We start from the raw sequence: 26281 nt of genomic DNA on the forward strand, positions 1-26281 counted from the left end.
TCTCTCTTTCTCCCTCCTTCAATCTGCCGTCAGATTGCATTTTATTCGGTAAAGCATTCTAGGTCATAGCATATGAAAGACCTTTTGTGAAATATATGTCAGTGTTACTTCACAGTTAACTTCAGATGAACAGGGACAACAAAAAAGGTTGTCAGAGTACAGAAAGCAAAGCTCACATCTTACATTTAATTACACTGAGGGTTAATTGAATCTGCTGGACTCTCTTATTCTTTGCAACTGGAGCTCCTTTCCAGGGCATTACATTGTACCACTTCTTTCTCCCTCTTCCTTCAAATCCCTGCTCAAAATCTAGCTTTCCCCCCATAAAGCCTTTGGTTTAAACCATTCAGTTTTCACCCCTTACAGAAACTAAACCTAAGAAGTACATATCTGTTCCCTCCCTGCTACCCGTGCCTCTGTGATATTCATTGGGACAGAAACCTAGCTCGTTTATGTTACTCTGTAAAGCACTGTGCACATTAGTACTTGTAATGTATCAATAGAATTACTCTCTGAAGTGGTAACTACGTAGTACTCTATTTTAATGCTCAAATTTACTGGATCTTGAATAACTCACAGTACCTCCAGACTGTTACTGTTCTGCAGGAGGGATTTCAAGCACATTCCAGAACTTTGGGTTTGTGCAATTAAAATAGATTTAAGTGCTCTGTTGGCCTACTGCAACGAATTCACTTCAAAAGCAACAACAGACTTTTTGTGGTTTGGAAAATGATGGGGAAATGTATTGGATAGTGTGGGATGAAGAAATGATTAAGAGAGGGATGTGTAAACACCCTGCAAGCAAATCAGAATGGAACGCTCATTATCATAAGTAACCACCGTGTAAACAAATCAGAATTAATTCTTCATAAAGACAGGAGACGATCTAACCTCCATGTAAGCTTTGTGCAAGCAAAACAGGATGAAACCTCAATAAACAGATTGTCTGGAGCAGCCCTTATTTTCAAGCAATACTCAGACACAGGGGTATTTGACATCAAGAGGGAGAAGAAAAATGGAAGCTTCTAGAAATAACCTGGTTCAGCATGACATGACACTCTGTAAGGATTTGTGCAGGGGGTGTTTTGTGTGCGCATCTATCCATCTCTCTGAATTTTATTCTGGGATTTGTGGGACCGAAATAACATGGCAGCATCATTGGCAGGGCTCATAGCGAACTTTGTCTCTCTCTTTCCTTCTCTCTTCTTCCTCCCTCTTCCCCTCACCCACTTTCATTCATTCACATGCAGAGAACACCCCCGCCCTCTCACTCCTGTCCTCCCACAGCTCCCACAACCGCCACCACCTTTACATCATGCTCGAGTCACCATGGAAACCATAACACAAGCAGCTGGCTGCTGTGCTGAGGATGCCAAGAATTCTCAGAGAAAAGTCATTGGCAGTAAGGCAGCAACAGCAGCAGCAGCAAAAGGGCTTGAGACCTTCCTGGAAGAGGACTTATTTTCTACCCTTTCAGAGATGCTGCTGGATTTAAAGAGGCGACGTGAGTGAGCAAGGAAAAGCAAAGTTCAGATGAGTGATACCCAAACCTTCTCCAGTATATGAGGATTACATTGAACGGCTCTCCATCTCTTGGTGAAAAAGAGTTTTTTATAATAGGGCTGCCACATTTTAGGGGGTTCCCAGGTGGGATCTTGATATTGCAAGTAGGTCATTCAGACAACAGCAGCTAGTCTGGTTGAGGAGAGCCACAGCCATAGCCTACTGCCAGGAGCATCACTACAGCTAACCAACAAGATGAGGGCAAGGGGACAGTATGCAATGTACAGCCCCAGCCTCACCCCTCGCCAGCTTCACTGCCCCAGTAAGCATCAGTGAAGTTGGCAAGGGGCTATTGTGGCAGCCCTACCCCACTGTGCAAGCTGCTCCTGCATTTAATCGTTACAAACAGATTGTTGGCAACAGGTTGTTTTGTTTTAAACTTATTTCAGTGTTCCTGGAAAGGGTACATCCAGTTAAACTGGGGGGTGGGGTGCAATACAAGGTAGCATTTTGATGCCAATGACATCATGTGGCTGCTGCAAAAAATAATTGCATGCACGAGGAGCAGCCATCCCACACTAAACACCTCTCTAGAAGTACCTTTTATTTCACCAGCATCTATTCTTAGAGGCCTCCTTCTGTGTCTGGACAGTCCAACTTTTCATACCAACATAGAACCTACAGGTGACACGTTGCCTTGTCACACACAAGGGGGGAGGAAAGCCAAAATTTGATGCTGCCTCCAGCCATCATGCTGCCTTCCCAAAGCTGGCTAAGCAAGGTGCCAGGCTTTAGGAAGGAGGCACAAGGCTCCTAGATCCGCCCCACCTCCTTCCCAAAGATGGGAAAGTGCTAACTAGGCTTTGAGAAGGAGGCACAAGGGCTCCAAAACCCTGTCAGAACCCTCACGCCCCTTTCCCAAAGTTGAGTTCAAGGCCTCCTTACTCGGCTTTGGAAAGGCAGTGCAAGGGCTTGGGAGGGGTATCAAATGTTGATGAAGGCCTCCCAAAAAAGGCCTTAAGGGTTGTATGTGTCCCTTGGACCACGCGCTGGACCGCCTTGCTCTATGGGTTTGATATGACAGTTTACTATATCCAGCACAATTGCTGTTACTGGTTGTTGACTTTCTAAACTGTAACAGTGAGTCTGAACTCTTGCCAGACAACAACTACCAGTAATACAAGTCAGCCATAGGAAAGCTCCTTTACTTAACCACAACAAGCAAACCAAAGAGTTGTTAGCTACTCAAAGGGAACCAAGAACTATATTCTTAAACTGCCAGCCAACAGCCATCCAAAACTACTAGGTTACATAGATGCTGCCTGGGAATAGACCACTAAAGCAAATAGAAGGAGTGTCAGAGTCAAGAAAAGTCTATTCTTGTGGGGATTAGTAGGTTTCCTGTGCTAGAACCCAAAATCAAGTTTAATTTTGCTACCTGAGCTTAACCACTTGTGTTCAAATCCTACCTCAAAATAACAACAGTCAGGAAGGACTCTCTCTTTCGAAAGTTTTTGCTTAACCCCACTATTTTGAGAACTTTTATACTTTAATATTTAAGTAGTTACTCTTCATAGGCTGCATGTTCCTCCTCCCTTGTGATGAATCAATTCAAAGGAGAATATCATAGCAGCATGTCTGTTACCCATCCCTGTTCAGTGGAAAGATCCCAGACATTGTGGGCTGTTGGGAGTGTTGTGATAATGCAGTAGGCGTGGCACACTTTTTGCTCATGCAGAATTATGTTTATGGCTCACCTCAGTCAGCTTTCTGCATGACCATCCCCTAATGCACAGATATGTGGATTTTGCTTTTGCTGCTGCTGCCCGACGTCACTTCCCAAATGTCTCTCACTCATTGCCATTAGTTAATTAGAAGATTTCATGCAATCTAATAAGAGTGGCTGTTAGGCAAAGCACGTCTCAAAACTGCCTCAGATAGAAAATGTCAGGTGTTGCCTTGCCAGCTCTGTACTGTATAAAACTCTTGCATTCTGTTCATTCTGCTTGTGGTATGCTCTTAATATACAAAGTTAAAAAATCAAATATTCTGACAAGAGCATCTTGCCCACCCATCAGACGCTTATTCACAGCACATTTGCATTTAAATGTTAATTTTTTTAATTCAAACAATTTATAAAATCAAGCTGTGCTGCACAGTGTTTGACTGTGTCCTCTAAGATCACCATTCTCCTTGAAGGTCTGAAGTCACATCACAATGATGCCACTCTCTTTACTGGTCCTTATTGTCATTCAAGCTGCTGCAGATGACCCTCTTGATTTTGGCTGATCAGGAAACCAAGCCATTCTCTGTCCAAACAGGACTTTGGCATAACAGTGAAACACACATTTGTGATTTCCAGGAATGCATATGCTCATCTGCAAAACCACTAATTATCTCAGAGTGCAATGCTACTCCTGAGCATGGCATACTTTTGAGAGGCAAGTCCACCTTTTCCCCCTCTGTCTGCAAGGGTTCTCACTCCTATTAGATGCTTTAGTGGCCTCCCTCCCCTTTTTCTGGGACCACCTATAAGAATTATGTTAATTAGAAAGCATAGATTAGGCAGTTGTGATTGCTGGAGAATGAAGTGACCATAATGGTTGAACTATATTCTGGAAGTCATTACAATGAATATATTACTTATCCCCTACGAGAATGTAATTAAAGGCCTTTCAGCTTGCTTTCTGATAAAGCAGAGAGAGGCATAAGGAGACAGCGTGGATTTAATTAATATTGGGCTTTATAGTAAATCACTATTTTCAACTTAATTAATGAGTATTGTGAATACAGTATGGCTGACAATCAAACAAGAGGTACTGTATACAGTTAATCAGCACCTTTCACACACGTGCACACACTCCACTTTTATTTGCCCATTTTGTGCACTTGTGGCACAACTCAGATCATAGCTGGCCTCTCTCTGTGGTCTATTGGGGTGACTTTTGATGAAACCGCTGAGACCGAGGTCAGAGAGGGAAGCAACCAAGTGTGACTGCAAAAAGCTTGATGTGTAGCCCTGCACAACCTCACCATGCCAGAACCAAAACACTACATGTGAAGCATGTACCCTACCACTCCACCCCACCCCACAAGGTGTTGTTTTTGAGGATTGCTGCACAAAGTGAAACTAATGCAAAGATACCCTTCTAAGATCTGCAAATCCTGTTCATACTAGCTACAATTAAAAGCTCCTCCCGCCCCCTCTCTCTTTGCCCCTATTGGGTAACTGGCTTCTTATTAAATTAGTGTTAAATGAGTGAACAGGGGTTACTGTGTTTGCAAGGTCCCTGCCTAGACACTGAATTCACACTTTTAAATGCTCTGAGTGACTAAATAAGCTTGGAGAAACAGGACCTTTTGTACTTATGCCAATCTTCTTTTCCATCCTACACACACAGTCTGAAGCTAGCAGGATCCTAATTTTAAAACAATTTTGTTCCATATTTAGGGGATTCAGTTATCTGTGTAAGCATTAGTAACAAAAAAAAATCTCGATATCTATGTAATTAAAATACTGTCTTAATATTTCATTAACATAGGCAAGATTATGTCCCTTCCTGCTTCCTCGCTCTGCAATTTTCCATAGACAGAAGTAGCTGGAATATTGCATGGTACCATGTCTATTCAGAAGAAACACTGTGACCTACACATCTGCCCCTGACCTTTAGTTGGATCAATAAAACTACAAATTGGTCTTTTCTTATCCTTGGCACTTTAGTAATAAAATCCCCACTGAAATGAAATGAGGCTCTGAACTTTATCTCTTTGTGTTGTTGTGAAGATACCTGGGAGGTGGGGAAGGAGACTGACGGTGATTCAGGCAGTAAGCGGAAGGGTCCTCCCCTACTCACAGCAACTCCGCAGTTTATATTTGGTCCCTATAGGACATCATTATCAGCTTTGTATCCACACAGCTTGCCAGCACTTCCAGAACTGAAAGGGGGTGGGAGAGATGTAGCTCAGCTCCTTTCTACAGCATTGTCTTCATTCTCTTTAATCCTCTTTTCTGAGGTTTTTTTGTCCCTGTTGGGGCAACAAGATTGAGACTATTTTGAAAACCGAGTTCTATTTTCTCCATAAAGAGGCTGCAGAGCTCTAACATCATCATAAATAAAAATGAAAAATACTGTTAGTATTTTTGGTATGCCATGATGATGGTGGTGGTGATGATATTTATTACCTATATCCCACCCATCTGACTGGGTTGCCCCAACCATACTGGGCAGTTTCCAACATAATATAAAAACTCAGTGAGACATCAAACATTAAAAACGTCCGAATACCAGGCTGCCTTCAGGTGTAGTTGTTTATCTGTTTGATGTGTGGTGGGAGGTCATTCCACAAGGCACATACCACTATTTTGGACTATGGTGTCAATCTACTTTTTGCATTTTTATGCTGCCTTTTCTTCAAGGAGCTCAGTGGTTCTTCCCCCACCTTCATCCTCGTAACAACCTTATGAGGTCGGGTGTCGGGTTATGCCTGGCCCAAGGTCACCAAACCATTCAAGGCCATATTCTTATCTCATATACTTTTTCCAGCAGAAGATAATCTTGCTTTTTTTCAAATCAATTGGCTTATTAATGTTTTTATTGGCAATGATGTTCATCTATTAAATGCATCCAACAAAGAGGGGCCTTACCCATAAAAAAAGGTAAAGGTAAAGGTACCCCTGCCCGTACGGGCCAGTCTTGCCAGACTCTAGGGTTGTGCGCCCATCTCACTCAAGAGGCCGGGGGCCAGCGCTGTCCGAAGACACTTCCGGGTCACGTGGCCAGCGTGACATCGCTGCTCTGGCGAACCAGAGCCACACACGGAACGCCGTTTACCTTCCCGCTGGTAAGCGGTCCCTATTTATCTACTTGCACCCGGGGGTGCATTCGAACTGCTAGGTTGGCAGGCGCTGGGACTGAACGACGGGAGCGCACCCCGCCGCAGGGATTCGAACCGCCGACCTTTCGATCGGCAAGCCCTAGGTGCTGAGGCTTTTACCCACAGCGCCACCTGCGTCCCTTTACCCATAAAAGCTAGTCATAAAAGCAAATGCAACGGTATCTTTGTTATGCCAACTTTCCTGAGTCTAGTGCCTGCCTGATGCTGTTGCGTTCTAACTCCTGTCAGCCCCGGGCAACACAGCCAATGGTCAGAGGTGATGGGGGTTGTACTCCAGCAACATCTGGGGAAAGCAGACTTCCTCCTTCAGATGTTACAAGAATCTTCCTGTTCTACAATAGCTAGTGCAGCCCCACTAGAATCTGATGTCAAATTAATTTGACTTCACTCCCTAGCAAAAACAAAATCTGAAACCTGCAAAATAAAAAGAGCTCTGCTGCCGAAGATGTTCACCCTCATGAAATATGGAGGGTGAAGAACCCAGAGAATCTGTGGAAAGTATTCAAGCCATAGGCTCTGATATGTGGTGGACAGGGGTGGAACTGAAAGGTAGTGAAAAGAGGAAATGGAAGATGGAGATGACATTGACTGTGGCAAATGACATATCAAAATGATCAGAGTTGAAGGACAATGCTTAGTTGTGCACAACCCTGCAAGTGGACCCAAGATTGGATTTTTCTATCATGAACCAATGGGGAGACTCAAAGGCAAGGGAAGATGAGGGGGTTGATTGACCGAGCAAGGAAAATGTTAGCAAACCTTTTTGTTTGTATTAAGAATTGCTGAGGATTTGCTAGCATCTGCCTGAGTGCTCTGAGTATCTGCTGACTTCACTGAGTGGTGAGGTCACTCCATGCTTTGCAGGATGACAAACTTGTAGACTGGAAAAGGTATTAAGATGCAAATGATTTTTGTGTTTGTGGGAGAAGACCACACAGACTATGCAGGCAAGGAAGAAGAGTTAATTGAGTGTGGGAGAAGCAAGATATATAGAATTTAGTATATATGTGCACAAGAGTGTGTAAGTGAGGGAATAACACTGCAAAAATTGAAGCAATAAATCATACCTGAGACCTCCCTGGAGGTCTATAAATAGGAAACCCAAAGCATTTCCTTCTATTTATTTTATAAGTGCAATAAACTTTATCAGCTTTTAGTATTGGAAACTCCTGCAATATTGATGTGCTCTTTACTTTAGAAGTTATTTGGAGGTTGGCATCTAGAGGCTAATGAAAAAAATGGAATTGGGGACAGGGGAAAGAGGGCTTTTTCCTCTTTAGTAATAAAAAAAATACAGCCTTGCAGTGATGCTCTTTCCAGGATTTCCTGTAACCTGATCGAACCAGACCCTTCATAGAATGCTAGGTATACTACTCAGGAATACTTACTTCTGAGAAGCCCCTCATGTTCATTACCTAAGACTGCAATCTTAACTAAGCACAGATACTAGGGAATAAATTCCACTGAACTCAGTTGGACTTACTTCTGAGTAGCATAAGTAGGGTTGCATTGTGAGCAAATAACATACACATTTTTCAGTCTCCATAAGGAAGTGTTTGCAAAGCTAATGGATGCCCAGCATTCCTGTTCCTGTTATATATATATTGTCTTTCAATTATTTGACCAGAGCAAATCTTTACAAGGTTTTTACACATGCCACAGTCTGTTATAAGCCTGCAGTGGAACTGAGCTAGCTTTGGCCAATGTAATAGCAAGTAAAGATGGATCAGCTAGTTTAGATATATTAAAGACACTTCCAGTACTGAAGCTACCCTTTGAGGCCAGCGTGATCTTTAATTTCCGCATGAAGAATGTCAAATATTCTTCAGGAGAGATGCAATAATGTACCCTTGAGGTATTATCTCATAGCCATCAAATAGAACCTCTGGATCATGAGTAAAGAATTGCAAGTTTTTGACACTGTGCAGATTTAGTCCCTGGTCAGAAAATGCTAGTAGTCACTTGTAAAATAAATTAAAATTTAATTAGCACCCCCTAGATTTGCCAAAGTATTTTAAAAGTAGAACTTGGGTTAAATTTAGCACAATAATATATCTCTGAATATTTTAGCAGGAAAGGTAGACATGAACAAGCAAAAATGGTTTTAGGAAACTCAGTGTATTGGCACTATTCAGTGCCGTATGGTGGCAGTTGGAAGGTAATAAAGAACTGGAGCTTAGTGGTAGATACAGTGGTACCTCGGGTTACATACGTTTCAGGTTACATATGCTTCAGGTTACAGACTCCGCTAACCCAGAAATAGTACCTCAGGTTAAGAACTTTACTTCAGGATGAGAACAGAAATCGCACTGCGGCGGCACGGCAGCAGCAGGAGGCCCCATTAGCTAAAGTGGTGCTTCAGGTTAAGAACAGTTTCAGGTTAAGAACGGGCCTCCAGAACAAATTAAGTACTTAAACCGAGGTACCACTGTAATGTGCTTTTAAAGCCAAAGATACCTGGTAGGGTTGAGGGTGACTCCCATCTGAAGTCCTGAAGACTGCTGCCAGTCAGTGTGGACGATACTGAGTTAGATGGACAAAGTCTCTGACTCATTATGAATCAGCCTCCTGTTTTGCTTTTTTAAAAAAAGTCATCTGTTATCTTTTTAAAAGAAATAGAGCTGATGTAAAGGAAATTAACTATTTGGTATTTTACTATGCTGTTTTGAACTAATAATAATAATAATAATTTATTATTTATACCCCGCCCATCTGGCTGGGTTTCCCCAGCCACTCTGGGCAGCTTCCAAGTGAATATTAAAAACAATACAGCATCAAACATTAAAAACTTCCCTAAAGAGGGCTGCCTTCAGTTGTCTTTTAAAAGTAAAATAGTTGTTTATTGCTTTGACATCTGCTGGGAGTGCGTTCCACAGGGCAGGCGCCACCACTGAAAAGGCCCTCTGCCTGGTTCCCTGTAACCTTACTTCTCGCAATGAGGGAACCGCCAGGAGGCCCTCGGCGCTGGATCTCAGTGTCCGGGCTGAACGATGGGGGTGGAGACGCTCCTTCAGGTATACAGGACTGAGGCCGTTTAGGGCTTTAAAGGTCAGCACCAACACTTTGAATTGTGCTTGAAAACTAGTTAGAAATGTAAAAATCAGTTATAAATATTGACCCCATAATCACCCCATAATCACTCAAAAGTTTGTTTGGAGGTTATGGGGCTAACTTGGATCCATCAGAACCTCTCAGATGGGCACCATTGCCATTATAAGAGAACAAGGGAGACCACCATAGTGAGTTCCAGCACCTCTTTTTTCTAGAAAAAATAACACTGGATATAGGCATCTTCTGAGCAGACCCGGTAATCTGTAGATAAAAGGCAGAATTAGCCATTCAACCTTCACAAAGCATTGCAATGCAAAGAAAATTGATCTCCTGGATCAGTTTCAATCTAGCTTCTGCTGAGAAATATAGGCCTGGAAATGAACAAGGGGCACCCATCCCTCCTGATTCCCCTGTGTTTCTTGCCTTCTGAACTGCCTTGTTGGGCGGGCACTGTGCTCTTGGTGGCAGTGCAGAGGAACGGCTGACTTCAGCATGTGGCATGCAAAAAGGGTCCATATTATTTTCTCCTTCATGTTACTCAAAATCAGGGCTTTTTCTGGGGGGGGGGGGTAATGTGTCTCAGGAGCTCCATTCTGGCACCTCTCAGGTGGGCACTATTGCCATCCTAAGAGAATGAGGGAGGTGGTCATGGTGAGTTCCAGCACCTCTTTTTCTAGAAAACAGCATTGCTCGAAACCTACTTGAAACCACTGGGTGAGCTCATCCAGAGATTTGGGTGATGATGTCATCATCTTCCAAACCCTAAGAACTAGGATGAGGACAACAGATGCATTGCTACCATTTCTTTTCAAGCCAACATTTTGTTCTTTGCTCTCTGCCCTTCAAGGAGTCTTTGCCCAGGGTATAGATCTTTCTCCATGGAATGCAGAAGAGCACACAGTCTGGGCAGCGTAAGATCACAGCTTCCAATCCTGCCTTTCCATCTTTGCAAAAGATTCTCAGTGCTCCCCCACCCCTATAAGTCTCCAATGAGATGCTGAAGGCGTCTCCTAATTAAAGCATGTGCGATTCCCGGTTGACACGGTGGCGCCAAGGCTCAAAACTGTCCCATTTCCACATCCTCCAGGGACGGAATTGGCAGGTTCAGACACCTAGAAGCTTCTTCTGTGACAGACCTTCCCATGTGCGCTTCAGCGCCTTTATTATTTGTGTTTTCGCCTGTGTTAATTTCCCCTTTCAAGACTGCAGGCAAAAGAGTGGGGGTTGAGGCAGGGGAGGTCATTCTGCAGCTGAAGTGAAGATGCCCTAGAGGAATGGAAACGCATAAAGCTGCTGGAGGAGGGGGGAGTGCCAACAAGTTCTGAGACCAGGATATGCAGAGTCCCAGGGGGCACAAAGGCATATTTCCGTTTGACTTGTGCTTGTCACTCATGGAAACTAAGTATGCTGCGCCACACACACATGCACCTATGCATCCTGCACTCAGCACTGCTCATAAGCCTCTGTCAACAGCACAGAGGGCATTTTTCTCCCACACAGGCCCATTTCATGCACAAACACCCTTGTGTTTCAGAGCCCATCCAAATGCTAGTCCTGATTAGGCTTCACTGCCTGAAACACAATCCTTTGTCTCTTTAGGAAATTCACGGTTGGCAAGCTTTCCCCTTATTCATAAGGTAAAGGTAAAGGGACCCCTGACCATTAGGTCCAGTCGTGGCCGACTCTGGGGTTGCGGCCCTCATCTCGCTTTATTGGCTGAGGGAGCCGGCGTACAGCTTCCGGGTCATGTGGCCAGCATGACTAAGCCACTTCTGGCGAACCAGAGCAGCGCACGGAAACGCCGTTTACCTTCCCACCGGAGCAGTACCTATTTATCTACTTGCACTTTAATGTGCTTTTGAACTGCTAGGCTGGCAGGAGCAGGGATGGAGCAATGGGAGCTCACCCCATCGTGGAGATTCGAACCACCAACCTTCTGATCGGCAAGTTCTAAGCTCTGTGGTTTAACCCACAGCGTCACCCACGTCCCTTTCCCCTTATTCATAGTAGTAAGCAAATAGCATATCCACAGAAAGCAAAACTTCCTGCATGACCCTTTTTTGCTTGCTCAGTCCGGGATGTGACTAGAAGTAGTTTAGGCATTGCAAGAATAGCTGAGGGAAAGCAATACACAAGCACTTGTAGGATTGGTAGTGCTTCTTTTAAGAGAGTCTGCACATGTCTCATCCTGGCAAGATGCACCAGTTTTCAGTGGGACGGGGAGTGGGGAGAAGTGGTGTAAGTTCCCCTTTGAACCTCACAAAACACTGCTTGCCAAATGCAAAAATGATTGCTCATTCAGCTAGCAGTGTTTCTTCAATGACATCTCTAAAAATCAACAACACACATTTCTTTTATTAAACGTTGATATGCCACCCTTCATCAAGCTAGATTTCAGGGTGGTGAAATTAATTCAGTAATGCCCAATAAACAAAAATATGTTGCTCTCAGTGAGAGGGAGGGTGGCCAACAATCCTTGAGATTAATGGTTAGAGTGTTGAACCAGGGTTTAAATTACCACTCAGCCATAAACTTCACTGGGTGACCTTGGGCTAGTCACTGTCTCTCAACCTAACCTACCTCACAGAGTTGTGAGGATAAAATGCAGAAAGGGAGTACCATGTCTGATGGAGACCCTTGGATGAAAAGTGGGGTGTTGTTGTTGGCACCGAAGTGTCTCAAGAGATAATGGAGTGCTCCCCCAGCAGTGAAGTCAAATCTCCGGGGCACAAGCCTGGGCAGCGTGCATGGAGGTCCTGGGAGGAAGTTGGAGTCAACAACAGCTGGAAGGCCACCACTCCCCCATCCCTCGATGACTAAATAGTAGTGTGATCCCATTTTGCCTATAAAATACTGAAGTAAGTTCTCAGCTTCATCTGTAAAAGCCTTTCAAAACAAAATGAGGTGGCGGGGGGAACCACAAAAAGAAATTAAGCTTTCAGCTCCATTTGTGAAATCCTTCTGAGAACAAAATGACGCACAAAGAGAAAATCCTTTTGAGAACAAAATGTCACACGAAGAGAGAAAATTAAGCCCCATTGCCCGGTATCGTGCATAATAAGCACACACGGGGGAGAGGGAAGAAACTAAATGCATACTCTCAGGTTTCACCCTCAACAAGCATGGTGGAAGTGAATGCGGTTTATTTAACAAAATTTGTATCCCGCTGGATTGTAAATAGAGCCTGTAAGTGAAGCCTCTGAGTGATCGGTTATACTGGGTTGAGGGGACAGACATACATTCATCTTATCCAACAGTTTTAACATCCCAATCCCAATTCCTGCCTTCCATCTGCCTTCCATCTGCCCTCTTCCCCTGTATTTATTATACTCTAAAGAGATTGTGGAGGGTCAGGTAGGGTTATCAGAACAATGTTTTAAGGCAGTTTAGGTTTTTTGGGGTGGGGGGAATTTGGATCTATCAGAACATAAGATGAGTCTGCTGGATCAGGCCAATGGCCCATCTAAACCAGCTTCCTGTTCTCACAGTGGCCAACCAGATGCCTGTGGGAAGGCTGCATGTGGGACATGAGCTCAACAGCACTCTGCCCTCTAGTGATTCTCAGCAACTAGTATTCAGAGGCATACTGCCTCTGACAGTGGAGGGAGAAGATAGTCATCATGGGTAGTAGCTGTCGATAGCATTGCCCTCAAATTGTGTGGTCCTCTTTTAAAGCCATCCAAGTTGGTAGCCATTGTTAGTTTCTGTTTTGCCACTGAGCAGCTGCTTGGAGTCACAGGACTCTGATTACATTCCAGAGACCTTCCAGGCTGTTGGAAGTCTCACGGGAAAAGAGACGGGATGTGACGTTAGTGGTTTCCTGTTTCCTTTGTTCCTTTGTTCAGTTGCTCTCTGCTTTCATAGAGAGAGGATGTCTTTTTCTTTGCTGTCTGAGTAGCTTAGAAATAAAGCATAGCCTGTAGCCAAATCTCTCGTCTCTTCCCTGTGCTGGGAACTCTGCTGAATGGATGGAAACATGCCTTGGAGCCTCATCAAAGGCTCGAGGTCATTAATTATTCATCGGAGGCGATTCCTGGAAAATGGAGCTTTATCAGCTTGGCCGAGTGGAGATTCCAATAGCCATCACTGTGCACTGCGTCTGTCCTGAATTTTCCAGCACTTGGTGTCACTGGATGTCCATGAACTCTAGTGTTAATCCTTATCTGGCTCCACACCCAGGGAACAACTTGGATGGGTGGGTCAACCCACCTGTTAATCACACAGCATCATGGCAGGTGATTGACCCACTGGGAAAATCTCGTTTTGCAGTTCTCAAGCACCCAACCACCAGGAGTGTCGCTGACTCTGATGAACCTGCATATCAAGGTCTACCGTGTCACAGGAAGCTTGTCTTTTTGAGTTTGCCCTTTTGCTACATGTTCCCATTGATTTCTTTCCCATATTCTTGTTTACTTACTGGACTTTGGATAGCCATAGCTTGAATTGTACTGGTCAATTCATTAGGAATCCCTATGTATATAGAGAGACCTGCATTCAAACTGTGTTTATCTTTAACAGACTTTCAGATCATTCCCAGATCCACGGACCCGCGACAATCTATTTATTTATCCCTGTTTTATTGAAGCTAAAAACAAATTGTTGTCTTGTTGTTGTTTTTTTAAAAAAACCAATTAGGAGTATAATTTCTGCTCAGTAGGAGAAAGCTCGTGTAAGTCAGCATACTTCAGTTTCACAAAGTTGCAGCTTAAATGACAATAATGTAATGTTGCTGCTTTTGCTGCTGTGTGTGTGTACAATTGGTGTGGTTGCTGCAAAAGGGAGAGATCAGTCACTGGCATCGTCAAATAGCATCCCATGAGATTTGAAAGGACAAGGGTTGCTTCTGAGAAGGGCAAAAGGCAAGCAGAAAGAGAGAGGAGAGAAACAAACAAACAAATGGCAGATGAAACTCTAATACAAGGCATACTGAAAGGGCGGAAGTTTCTCTTTCATTGTATATTCTTCAATTACCTTTGACACTGTTGGACCTCCCTGTTCTGACCTCTCAACCCTTCAGAGTCATGGGGCAGGATCACCCAGCATTTAAGGAGACAGATGGCACATGAGGTTTCTCTGTTGCCAGGTTTGTGCTGGTATCCTTAAGATAGGAGCAGGCAAATTCTGAGCAATCTCCTGAAGACAGTTCTGCATTTTGGTTCAGTTTAGCCTGGAATACATTGTACAGAGTAATCTTTATTTATTTAAAACACGTATATTCCACTTAATAGTTTTTAAAATCTCTAAGCAATGTAACAACATAAGAGCAGTAAACAATATAATTAAAACAAGAATGCAACATAAAACCAATAAAACAGTAGTATAAAAGAAAGTAAAAACAAGAATTCAGGGAATTCATACAGACAAAACAGGCTCCAGTCTTATGGGTCATGGAAAGCTTGGGTAAAAAGATATAAGACATCTGAAGCAAATAGGGTTTTCTGCTTCATCTATGGCAGAGGGAAAGGCATTTCACTGCAGGGGGGGGGGGGCAATAACAGAACTGCCCTATAATATTTTTTTAGAATGCCCTTTGCTATATTAATCTCATAATTAAAAAAAACACACCAACAAGCAGTATCCAGGCTCATAAATTAGGCTGATTAATTTGCATTCCCCCTGAGATAGTATTGTTGAAAATACACCAAGAGGAGCAGGTCTTCTTTATCATCAAGCCTTATAAGAAGACCCTCTGAACTGTACCTAAGCAAGGCTTTGTTGGCCCTTTGAATGGAGTGCAGCAAGACCAGCACTTCCAGTGTGGGGTAGTTTTATTTATCTATTTTGTCTGTTATCTTTGATCTGGCTCTGTGTGCATACATTATGTCTAGAACAGATTTCTCCTTTGTCATCATGGATTTATATTATGCTTTTAAATTTGTGTTTATCCTATCTGAATTTATCAAAACATTTTGTAATAAATTGGGTTCCCTTCCCCCCCCCACTGGAAAAAAAATATTTTAATGCAAAGTTGATGTTTGTTGTGAGCGAACCCCTTTGGGCACAGTTTCCTTTGGGGAAGTGGCTTGTAAATAAACCCACACTTCTCAGACAAATAGATGGATAGGTGCAAATTTCGTTAAGAAGCTGTTGTTGTGCTGGCCTTCAAGCATTTGGCTTCCAGCTGACCTGAACTGTAATGGGGCAGATGTGACCAAGTGGCCAGGCTCTTATTAACCATGGAGTTAAATCTGATCAGAGCCCTTTGTAAATAAAGGCAGGCTCGGCAGCCTTTCCTCTGGGTCTCGGTTTGTCTCAGAAGGGGGAGAGAGAGAGAGAGACAGAGAGAAAGCAAGGATGCAGAACAGAAATGGATGTCTTGCCTCACACTAAGGCAACACCCCCACCCCCCAATTTACAATTCAATTTGAGAAGAGATGGGAAAGGTTGCCATGTTGCCTTGAAAGGGTCACAAGGTTCCAGTTCAGCAACATCAAGGAAAGGAAAGCTGGGAGGATGGAGAGCAGAGAGGCAGGGTGGGAGGGAGAAGAGTCAATGCTATCTTTTCCCATTGCCCCAGGGACACCAAAGAGATCACATCTCTGATCCAATTACTAGCAAACCTTAGAGAACGGCAAAGCACTAGGTGTCTAACACCAGTCTCATTTACTCATCTCACGAAACTTGCTACCGATATGCAGAGATTTATTTTTTTTTAAGAAAAGAAATGAGACAATCGCACAAAAGACTCACACAGGGGAACAGCTCTCAGTTGGTAACACTTATTCCACATAGAACTTTTCGCTCTGTGTGTATAAACACAGTGCATTATAACGTGGCATATATGCAGGTGAACAACAGTGTTACTTGGATCTGGACCTTTCCTGCTGATCTAGCATAATGGAATATAGCACAATGTTGTATATGTAACATGACTGATGGACTCTCCAAAAGCATTTTAGAATATCAGAGGTGAATATCAGAGGCAGCACAGGAAACTGCCTTCTACTGAGTCAGACAATTTGTTCATCTAGCTCAGCATTGTTGACACTTACCGGCATCAGCTCTCCAAGGTTTCAGGCAGGGGTCATCCCCAGTCCTACCTAGAAATGCCAGGGATTGAACCAAGGACTTCCTGCAGATGTTCTGCCACTGAACGATGATCCTCCCACAAATAAGTTGGCATGCTATTGAGCTAAGAACATAAGAAGAGCCTGTTGGATTAGGCCAATGGCCCTCCTAGTCCAGGATCCTGTTCTCACAATGGATGACCCAATGTGGGAAATCTGCAAGCAGGACCCAGGCACAAGAGCACTCTCCCCTCCTGAGATTTCCAATAACTGGTATTCAGAAGGATTAAAGGTAAAGGGACCCCTGACCAGAGCAGCACACGGAAACGCCGTTTACCTTCCCGCCGGAGCAGTACCTATTTATCTACTTGCACTTTGATATGCTTTCAAACTGCTAGGTTGGCAAGCAGGGACCAAGCAATGGGAGCTCACCCCATCGCGGGGAATCGAACCGCCAACCTTCTGATCAGCAAGCCCTAGGCTCTGTGGTTTAGACCATTACTGACTCTGAAAAAGTAGGCATAGAAGAGCCATCATAGCTTGTAGCACTATTGGTAGCTTTCTCCTTCAAGAATTTGTCTCCATTAGGGCCATCCTTGTTGGTGGCCATCGCTGCCGACTTTCCACATATGTATCTGTGTAGCCAACATTCCCGGTTGTGTTTGCAGAGTTGGAAGCTACCAGTATTGACGTTTTTAATAGATGATAATGTAGCTCTATTGGTTTGTGGAAGAAGGCTGTTGTATACCGTACCAGCTCTTGTCGTTGAATTTCTTCCAGTCAGTTTGACAGTTATTGAAACAGCTGGAGCACAATGAACATGAACTAAATATACAGAGAAAATTATTATGGTATAATGAGTCAAATAGGTCAGGAAAATAAAAGGCAAGTGTTGTGAAAGATTATGGGAAGAATATTTTTAATCTGTTTCCAAAACATAAAGCATACTCAGCAGTGTTTCTGTCCCCTAGTTGGCTGCACTGCTTCTGATCAAGGTCCTGAAAGAAGGCATGACAAAGAGATTTTGAATATATCCACATCACCAGGTTTGACTACTGTTTGAGGTATGTGACATCACTTGTCTGGAGTAGTCTATCATGCTAGCACCCCTTCCATGTTAGGGACAAGAAGACTTGCAGAATAATAAGGTTGAAACAGACAACTTGATAATCTAATCCTATGCATTGCAAGGTACTTCCCAGTCTTGTATAATTATACTAGCGTTCTCACCCATCCAAGACATCTTCATCAATTGCTTGTTTGATTTGTAGTTGTTTAAGAAATTAATTGGTCGATTAATAGTGAAATCTTATGGATGTATAACATAGAAATAAGCCCCACCGAGTTCAGTTAGACTTGCGATCCAGTACATTTGTGTAGGATTGCAGCCAAAATGCAAGAAGCATATGTGTTTTTTTCTAGATAATGCATTCATGGGTCAGCTGGCATGGATTTAAAGCAGGCATTCATTTCTGAGTGAAAGAGGGAAGGGGATGCTTATTTTAAGGTGGTGCAAGCCAATTGCAGTTTTTATAAATACTAATATTATACACACACACACACACACACACACACACACACACAAAACTGCATATCTCCCTCTGCCTGATTAATAGAGCACAACTTTTTAGGCAATTCAAGGCATTTAGGTGATTCGTATTACCAGTTAATCATAAAATCACAAAATTAGAAAAGGCCTTGAAGCCATCTGGCCTAACTCCTGCTCCGTGCAGGAAATTCAGAGCTGGAGTATCACTGACAGATGGCTGTGGCACCTCCATTTGAAGACCTGCAGCCCAGCCCAACTAACCAGTGCTATTGTTGAATTGATCTGACCATTAAGAAATTTATCCTAACGTTCAACCAAAATCTGCCCTCCTATAACTTAAAACTTGTAGGCTTGCCCTCACTATGTATCCTTGCATTTAACTGAAATCTAACTTCCATTTATTAATCTGACGCTAGTAGCTGCTATCAGTTACCATTGATATGAGTTTGTCTCTACGCCTGCCTTCTAGCTCCATCCTATATAATAGTGTGAAATCTAAACTAAAGTTATCTTGGACTCATTCAGAAAGAAAATGCAAGTCAAGTCCAGTATTTCAATTACAGGGCCCAGCACTGATTTACTGGATAAAGGTAAAGGTAAAGGGACCCCTGACCATTAGGTCCAGTCGTGGCTGACTCTGGGGTTGCGGAGCTCATCTTGCTTTATTGGCCGAGGGAGCCAGCATACAGCTTCCAGGTCATGTGGCCAGCACGACTAAGCCACTTCTGGCGAACCAGAGCAGCACACAGAAACACCGTTTACCTTCCCACCGGAACGGTACCTATTTATCTACTTGCACTTTGATGTGCTTTTGAACTGCTAAGTTGGCAGGAGCAGGGACCGAGCAACGGGAGCTCACTCCATCAAAGGAATTCACACTGCTGACCTTCTGATCAGCAAGTCCTAGGCTCTGTGGTTTAACCCACAGCACCACCCGCGTCCCTCTGATTTACTGGATAGCTATGGGGTAAAAGAAATCAAGATCTATACAAAATTCATATAGGAAGAAGCAAGAGGTGGTACTGTTCAAGACAGAGCACAATATAAGCATTTGTTCCTCTGCTATACTGTGTGTCGATGGTCAGTCTTTTTATATACCCATGCATGGGAAAGAGAGGCAGGAAAATGAAGCGAAGTGACATTCAGGGAAAATGATGATTGGAATTATTCAGATGCCACTCAGTCTTTCTGCTTAATGACTAATGCTAATATGAGAGTAAGATTGTGATCCAATGAGATCATGAAATATAACAAAGTGCAGGAGGAAAGGCATATTGGAAAATATGGAAACTGCATGCTAAATGAGACCTGGGGAGACACCACAGTCTAAGATGGAGTGACTAGATATTCCATTCTCAAGGAAAGAGTAATACACCAGTGGCTTATTTTTGCTTTTAGTGACACAGCTAAGAAGTGTTTCTTCTCCTAGAATTGCCACCAAATTCCAGAATAAACTGGAATACTGCCATGGATCTTGTGGATCCCTTTCTGATCAGGCTCTAGTCCAAACTTGCATCCCAGAGGAAAGGTCTAAGAAAAACCAAACAAAGATGTCATAGCCAGACCATAGTAGGATTTGGTCTCAGGGTGGCTGTTTCCCCTTGCAGGGTTAGGGGAGGGCATGAAGAATTCAGAGCTGGCCATTCTGTTAAGGCCCTAGTCTCCCTGTGGAATAGCCTGGCATGCTGCATCATCAACACAATACTGCCTGAGTGTCCATTTCAGCGTTGTGGAGCCCAGGTTGCTCTTCAGTATTCTGAGAGCTCTAGGCAACGAAGCAGGCTGGATTATGATTGAAGGTTATGGACAAGGTGCTTGCAGCCATTGAGACAACCTACAATCCCTCTTGACCCTTGTCTATCATGGCTGATTAGAGCAAGCCAAAGAGGGGTGGAACAGGATTGCAGCCTTGCTTTTTGCACAGATTGTTTGTGTTTGTTTATTCATTAATTTGTTCATTCTTCTTTACTGATTGTTCAACCTTCATCCAGTTTTAATTGGAATTTGCCTTTCTCCATCTGTTACTTTGTTTTCCTCGGGAATACTTCCTATACAGCATCAGAACCTGGTAATCTTTGAATTGGAACGAAACTGCACCATTAAATATAAGCAGCCTGGTCCAAATACATGCTTTAAAATGAGTGGTGTGCCAGCATATTGGGGGCGGGGGGAGTGTGACATTATTCAAAGCGGTGATATAGTTCTAGACTGGATATTGAGCTTATAAATTCCTAATCAACAAACAAACAAACAAACAGGGATGTAATAAGGACCGGCATAAGGACATATAATCTTAAATGTGGCATCAAATCAATTTTGCCTACTGCAGAAGCATTTTTATCAGCACAGTTTTAGGTATTGAATACTTGGCATTAATCTTTCATAATACGATTGCATTCCCCAGGCGGCATAGCAGGAAGCACCTGCAAGTGTACAACGCCACTGTAGCTACATAGACACAAGCCGCTCTGTGCAATAATATTATGTGCTTATGGAGGATTAAGAAGCCAATCTGCTAGCCCCATTCTTTTGCAAAGAAATGCACCTATTGCTAGGTAAATGTTGTTGTTGTTGTTGCTGCTGCTGCTGCTGCTGCTGCTGCTGCTGCTGCTGCTGTTATTTCTTTCCCACCCTTCACCTTAAGATCCCAGGCCAAAATACAACAATGTAAGAACACAATACTGAAATCAGTTAAAACAACTGATTAATTAAGCAGTTTACTTTTTCACTTAAAAAGACCCATGTTTCCTAATGTCATATATAGAAATGTCATGTTTCTGATTATAACAGCTTTATCAACCATCAGCATGACACTGAACTGAGGCAGGGCAATTTGTTTATGTACTTGTGTCCACTGTTTTCAGACACAGTTGCGGGGAATTCATAGGTTTGGGCTTATAGTTTTACTGGAATGTAACAGTTTCCTATTTCACTTACTGAATGGAGTCCTAAGGCTATGTTTACATACAACAGCTGTGACACAAGAGCCCCCTTACTATGATGTGATACCAAGCCACTGTGGCCAGTCATTGACTGGCCAGGAGGAAGGACAACACTCAGGTAGGAAAGACAGATAAAAGTGACCCCACTCACCTGGTTCCAGTGTTCACATGTCACCAGATGGGTAGGGCTAATTGGATATGTCTTGCCTACCTAATTCTCGTCCTCCGTCCTAGCAAGCTAATGATTGGTCCTGCCACATACTTCCAAAAACCACCAGCAGCATGGAATCACACTATGGCTCCTTATGCTACTGATGGTAGGTATGTGTGCATGAGAGAGGGGTTTATTGACAGTGTAGTTCAGGAAGTACTTCCACCTGTAAGTTCCCATGCCTCACTTTTGGGGGGCGGGGTGCAATCCCAGAACCAGTGTATCCTTCTCAGGTTAAGCTGTCTATTATTTTCAAGTTTCACCATGTTCTAGGAGATGAATTTGGTCAGGACACTGAAAATAAATGCTGACCGCTGTCTATATATCGAGATCATCACTTTCCACCTCATGCACCAGTGCCTTTGTTTATAAAGACAGCCCTGGTTAGCATATGGTTGCCAGATTTTTTTCAATGAATCCGGGGACACTTTTTTTTTTTAAGCTGAGTAGCAACAGGGAGTCAGTAGTGGGGATGGTGAGGCAAAAGACCCTGGGCCCAAGCACACATGCATATTTTATAAAGGTTCAAAGCCCTTCTTTCACACCCTGTGAAACTTAAATGTGCAGAGTTTTTAAAAAAACTGGGCAATGGCCGGCCGCCAACAACTCCCGAGCCTCCCCCATCAGTCAAAACAAAAGGGGAAGGGGCAGGAGATCTGTACCGCTGGACGTCCCTGGTTCCCCTTCGGCAGTGGCGGCAGCAGCAGTCAGCAGCCCGGAGCCAGCCTGGTACCGCAGTTGGCTCTGGCTGGCTTCAGGAGCTGCTCACTGCCCACTGCCATGGTGCCCGCCATTTTTCCTCGCCAGAAGTTCCGGCAAGGAAAAATGGCAGGCGCCACAGCAGCGGGCAGCGAGCAGCTCCTGAAGCCAGCCAGAGCTGAGGCTGCCGCTGCCACATTTCCCAGGGACAGATTTGCAAATCTGGGGACGGAATTTGTCCAGGGACAGATTTGCAAATCTGGGGACTGTCCCCGGGAACCAGGGACATCTGGTAACCCTAGGTTAGCATGATTTTAGGAAGGGAAGTAGCTCAAGGGGACAGATGAGACCATGAGTTCAAGAAGAAAGAAAGCACCAGTGTGGTAAATAAAAGTACAAGAAGAAAAAGAGAAATGTATAAGTTAATATGGATCTAGTGAAATATGCAACAAAAAGTTGTAGTGTATTCTTTTCTCCTAAAATGAATTTTCTTCTTAACGATTTCAGCCAGCCATTTTTTCAAGGATAGCATTTCAATCTCCCTGTCCTTTTAAATTTGCCCTCAATGGTTTTGTTACTTAAGAGGGGGGGAAACCTATGGGTGGTATTCAACCAACCTTTACTCAGAGTAGATTCACTGAAATTAATTAACATGACTAAGGTCCTTTAATTTCAGTGGGTCTACTCTGATTAAAACTTAGTTAAAAGCCATCCATAGATTATAGTCAACTAAACCATTTCACAAACAGAAACTAGTGCAAAGATTCCTGTTAGTGCAAAGGAAATTCCCTTCCTCATTCTCTCCTCCATGCTCCATGTACTGTCCCCAAATCTGCTGTGGAAGGTTGGAGTACCCCAGAACAAATTTAGGGGTGCAGCGGGGAAAGAGTTTCATCACTTGAGGAAAATTATTGATGGAACCTTAGCTTTAGAGCTTTCTTGAATACAAGCCCCTTATCCGCAAACCTTGGGGTTTCAAGACAATACTTAGATCTCTACCTTGTTTCTCATTGGACTATAATTCTGTCAGCTCTCACTACATGAGTAGGACTGACAAAAAACTGGACAAATAATATAAAAGTATAAATACACAAATTTTGGAATAGGAGAAGGAAGTAAATGCAAGCATTCTGACAAATTAAGGGTAGCCATTAAATGAGCAGGAATAATAAGCAGAAATCAAGGTAGATATGTTTTATTAAACGTACATGAAAAAAATATCATGGATGACGACTCATTGAGCAGGATCAACTGGAGAGTGAGCTAAATCCTTTCATCTTTTTAACACGATGGTACATTATTCAGTTTTTCCTTTGGCAAAACACTTTTCCTAGCTATTTTTTATGCAAAAAAAAATCAAGCATAGTTTAAATTACAGGCTAGAGGTTAAAGCATTGTGAGCTCATATAACTCTGCCTCCCTACACACACACACAGAGAGAGAGAGAGAGAGAGAGAGAGAGACACCTGGAACGACGCACAAAAGCACAAATGTCATGAGGTTATCCTGTCTCTTTGCTGGCAATTTTGTTCACAAATTACTCTCTCTTGAATTTCACTTGTGTCTCCTTAGAAGCTGTTAATGAAATCTTTCTGCTGCAAGATATGCCAAATGAGCTCTTGTGCACAGTGTGGTATTCCCAGTAAGGACAGGCAATCCATCACCAGCCCTCGCTCCCACAAATCAGGTACCAACTACCAGCCAAGCTCCTCCTTTCAGTCACTGAAATGCTGACTTTTAACATTATTTGTCAAGTGGAGCATTTTGGATGAAAAACACTTCGTATAATTGTGCCCATGTGTAAGAAGAAAAAGAAAGAGATGGAAATTCTCCATGCACCTGACACCTAACCAGGAAAGGGTTATTGGGGATGTGATTGACAGTGTAATGAAAAACATTAGCTCAGATGTAGCTGCGAAAAGGGCAGATTTCATGCTAGGCATTATTAGGAAATTAACTGAAAATAAAGCAGCTAGTGTCTTGGTGCATAGCTAGATATAGATATTGCAGCCACGTTGCAGCAGATGAAGGTAAACATCTTGCAACAGAAATTGGACCTCTGTTTTTTTAATCACAGGGGTGGGTAGGTAGACAAGATATTTCAGTCACAGCCACATTTGGTGTACTGTGTTCAGTTCTGGTCCCCTCATCTCATAAATACTATTTAGAGCTATTAAAGTTTCAGAAAATGACATCCAACGAGATGAGCACAAGGTTCTCTAGATGTTGCTCCCACTTCATTTATTTACTTACTTATTTCATTCAGTTTACATGCCATTTGATTGTTTAAGAATAAACCCAAACCCTGTAATCCCTAACTAAGAAGAAGAAGAAGAAGAGTTTGGATTTGATATTCCGCCTTTCACTCCCTTTAAGGAGTCTCAAAGCGGCTAACATTCTCCTTTCCCTTCCTCCCCCACAACAAACACTCTGTGAGGTGAGTGGGGCTGAGACACTTCAAAGAAGTGTGACTAGCCCAAGGTCACCCAGCAGCTGCATGTGGAAGAGCGGAGACGCGAACCCGGTTCCCCAGATTATGAGACTACCGCTCTTAACCACTACACCACACTGGCTCTCTATTAGACATGCTATTAGACTATTAGACATGCTGGCCAGGGTTGGTTGTAGTAGAACAACATTTGGAGGGCCACAGATGCCCCACTCATGTTCTAGGAGCTGAAGTATTCCCCCACCTTTTTCAAAAAATTATGAGTAATCCAATCACGTTTGAGGCTCATGGTCTTCAGTAGGTGCCAAAAAGGTAACAAAGACAGTTCTCCCCTAATATTTAATGAGAGGGAATTCCAAAGGCGAGGTAGCACTGCACTGAAGGCCCAATTCTTATGTTGTGCAGAAAAAAATGTTATCTGCAGAATGTTCTCTGCAGCAGAGCACAGTCATTGAGTGGGCATATAAGAGGTGAGATGATATTTTGGGTATTCTGGCCCCAAGCTGCACCCATGTTGTGGAGAAAGTGGATAGAAAGAGCTTTTGTTCCCTCTCTCATTGCAGTAAAATCAGGTTACTCAGCGAAGTTGATTCTAAGTTGATGTAGGTCAGACAGAAGAAAGTAGTTCTTCAGACAATAGATAAATCAACACTTGGCATTCACCAGTGTGGTGATGGGCACTGGTTTGGATGACTTTAAAAGGAGACTAGACAAAATCATAGAAGGTAAGACAATCAATGGATAAGGTTAGTGGACAAGATAGCTCCAAGAAACCCCAGTGTACAGAGGTTTATACCTCTCTGAATACTAGCCTTTGGGAAGCAACTGTAGCAAAGAGCTATTGCCCTCAAGCCTTGTGTGTAGGCTTCCCAAAGGCATCTGACTGTGCACTGTGGGAAGCTGATTCCTCTGCTTCCCTTCAAAAAAGGAAGAAATCAATATGTGAAAATCAAATAATTAGCTACATATGTTTCTTTCCAATACTTGCAAAAAGGCTCACACCTACCTGGGATCTTACAGAATACAATGGAGAACACAAATACCTATTATTAGAGCATCTACAGCTAATGGGTTTTTCAAAAGCAGTTTTGCACAGTTGGTACAAATGGATATATATTAGTATATATAGCCAGCACATAGCTGAAACCCAGAAAGCTGAGTTAATTGAAGATTAGTGTAAAAGTTAAGTATAGATGGTCTGGGGGTTCTCCCCCCCCCTTCTTTTTTGCCTCAGAAGCAACTTTCTTGGGGAACATTTTTCTGGGCTACAGAGCAATCTATCACTTGTATTACTGTGGCTTGCTAAGAGGTAGGTTGTCAGGTTTCCAGGAAACAGCTACATGGCAGACTCTCAAAGTCTACCCCTCACCCGACTCCACAACTATCTAAGTCGGTGATGCTTTCTCCTTGGTTCTTAAGGACTGAAACTTGCCTTACACCGTTGATATTGTAAGACTAAAGCTCGTAGATATTGCTCGCATGGCAATAGAGTGAAAGCCATCTCTAATATTAGAACAATATGCTGCCTTTCTAACATTAATTAAACTCTGTCTGGACTGGCAATAATGGGCTATGTTCGTGAGCTAGAGAGGTCCTGTGTGCTGCGTTGGGGGAATGGCTTCCAGACTGGCTGGGTGCGTCGTCCATCCCCCCCCCCAACCTGCCTGCCTGCTTGTCTGTGAATTATCTGAATGAATCCCAGCAGCCCATTTGATCTCATTGTTGCTTTTTATCTCCTTGCTGATTCTGCTCTCTAAACATAGCCAAGGAGTGTGTCTGAAAGGAGGGGGGGGCGCCAACCAAGCAGAGATGTGCTTAATGTAGATGCCATTAATAAATCACTGATAGTTAAGATATAGATTGGGTGATGGGCGGCAGATGGGAAGGGGGAATGTCAAATTGCTTTTCTCATATAGATTATTGGATTAACAAGGAAGCAGCGGGTGTGTGGCAAACCGGTGTAACAAATTACCA

The 26281-nt window shown here is 43.3% G+C and overlaps 1 long non-coding RNA gene across 1 annotated transcript; it reads left to right on the forward strand.

Moving 5' to 3' along the window:
* The first annotated feature begins 1366 nt into the window (after positions 1–1366).
* LOC309531857 lies at positions 1367–5249 on the forward strand. The gene is made up of 2 exons (XR_014219484.1): positions 1367–1596; positions 5046–5249. It is a non-coding gene; the product is annotated as an uncharacterized lncRNA (long non-coding RNA).
* The last annotated feature ends 21032 nt before the right edge of the window (positions 5250–26281 follow it).

The sequence above is a fragment of the Podarcis vaucheri genome (assembly GCF_965113315.1).
Source record: "Podarcis vaucheri genome assembly, chromosome: 4".
Classification (NCBI taxonomy): domain Eukaryota; kingdom Metazoa; phylum Chordata; class Lepidosauria; order Squamata; family Lacertidae; genus Podarcis; species Podarcis vaucheri.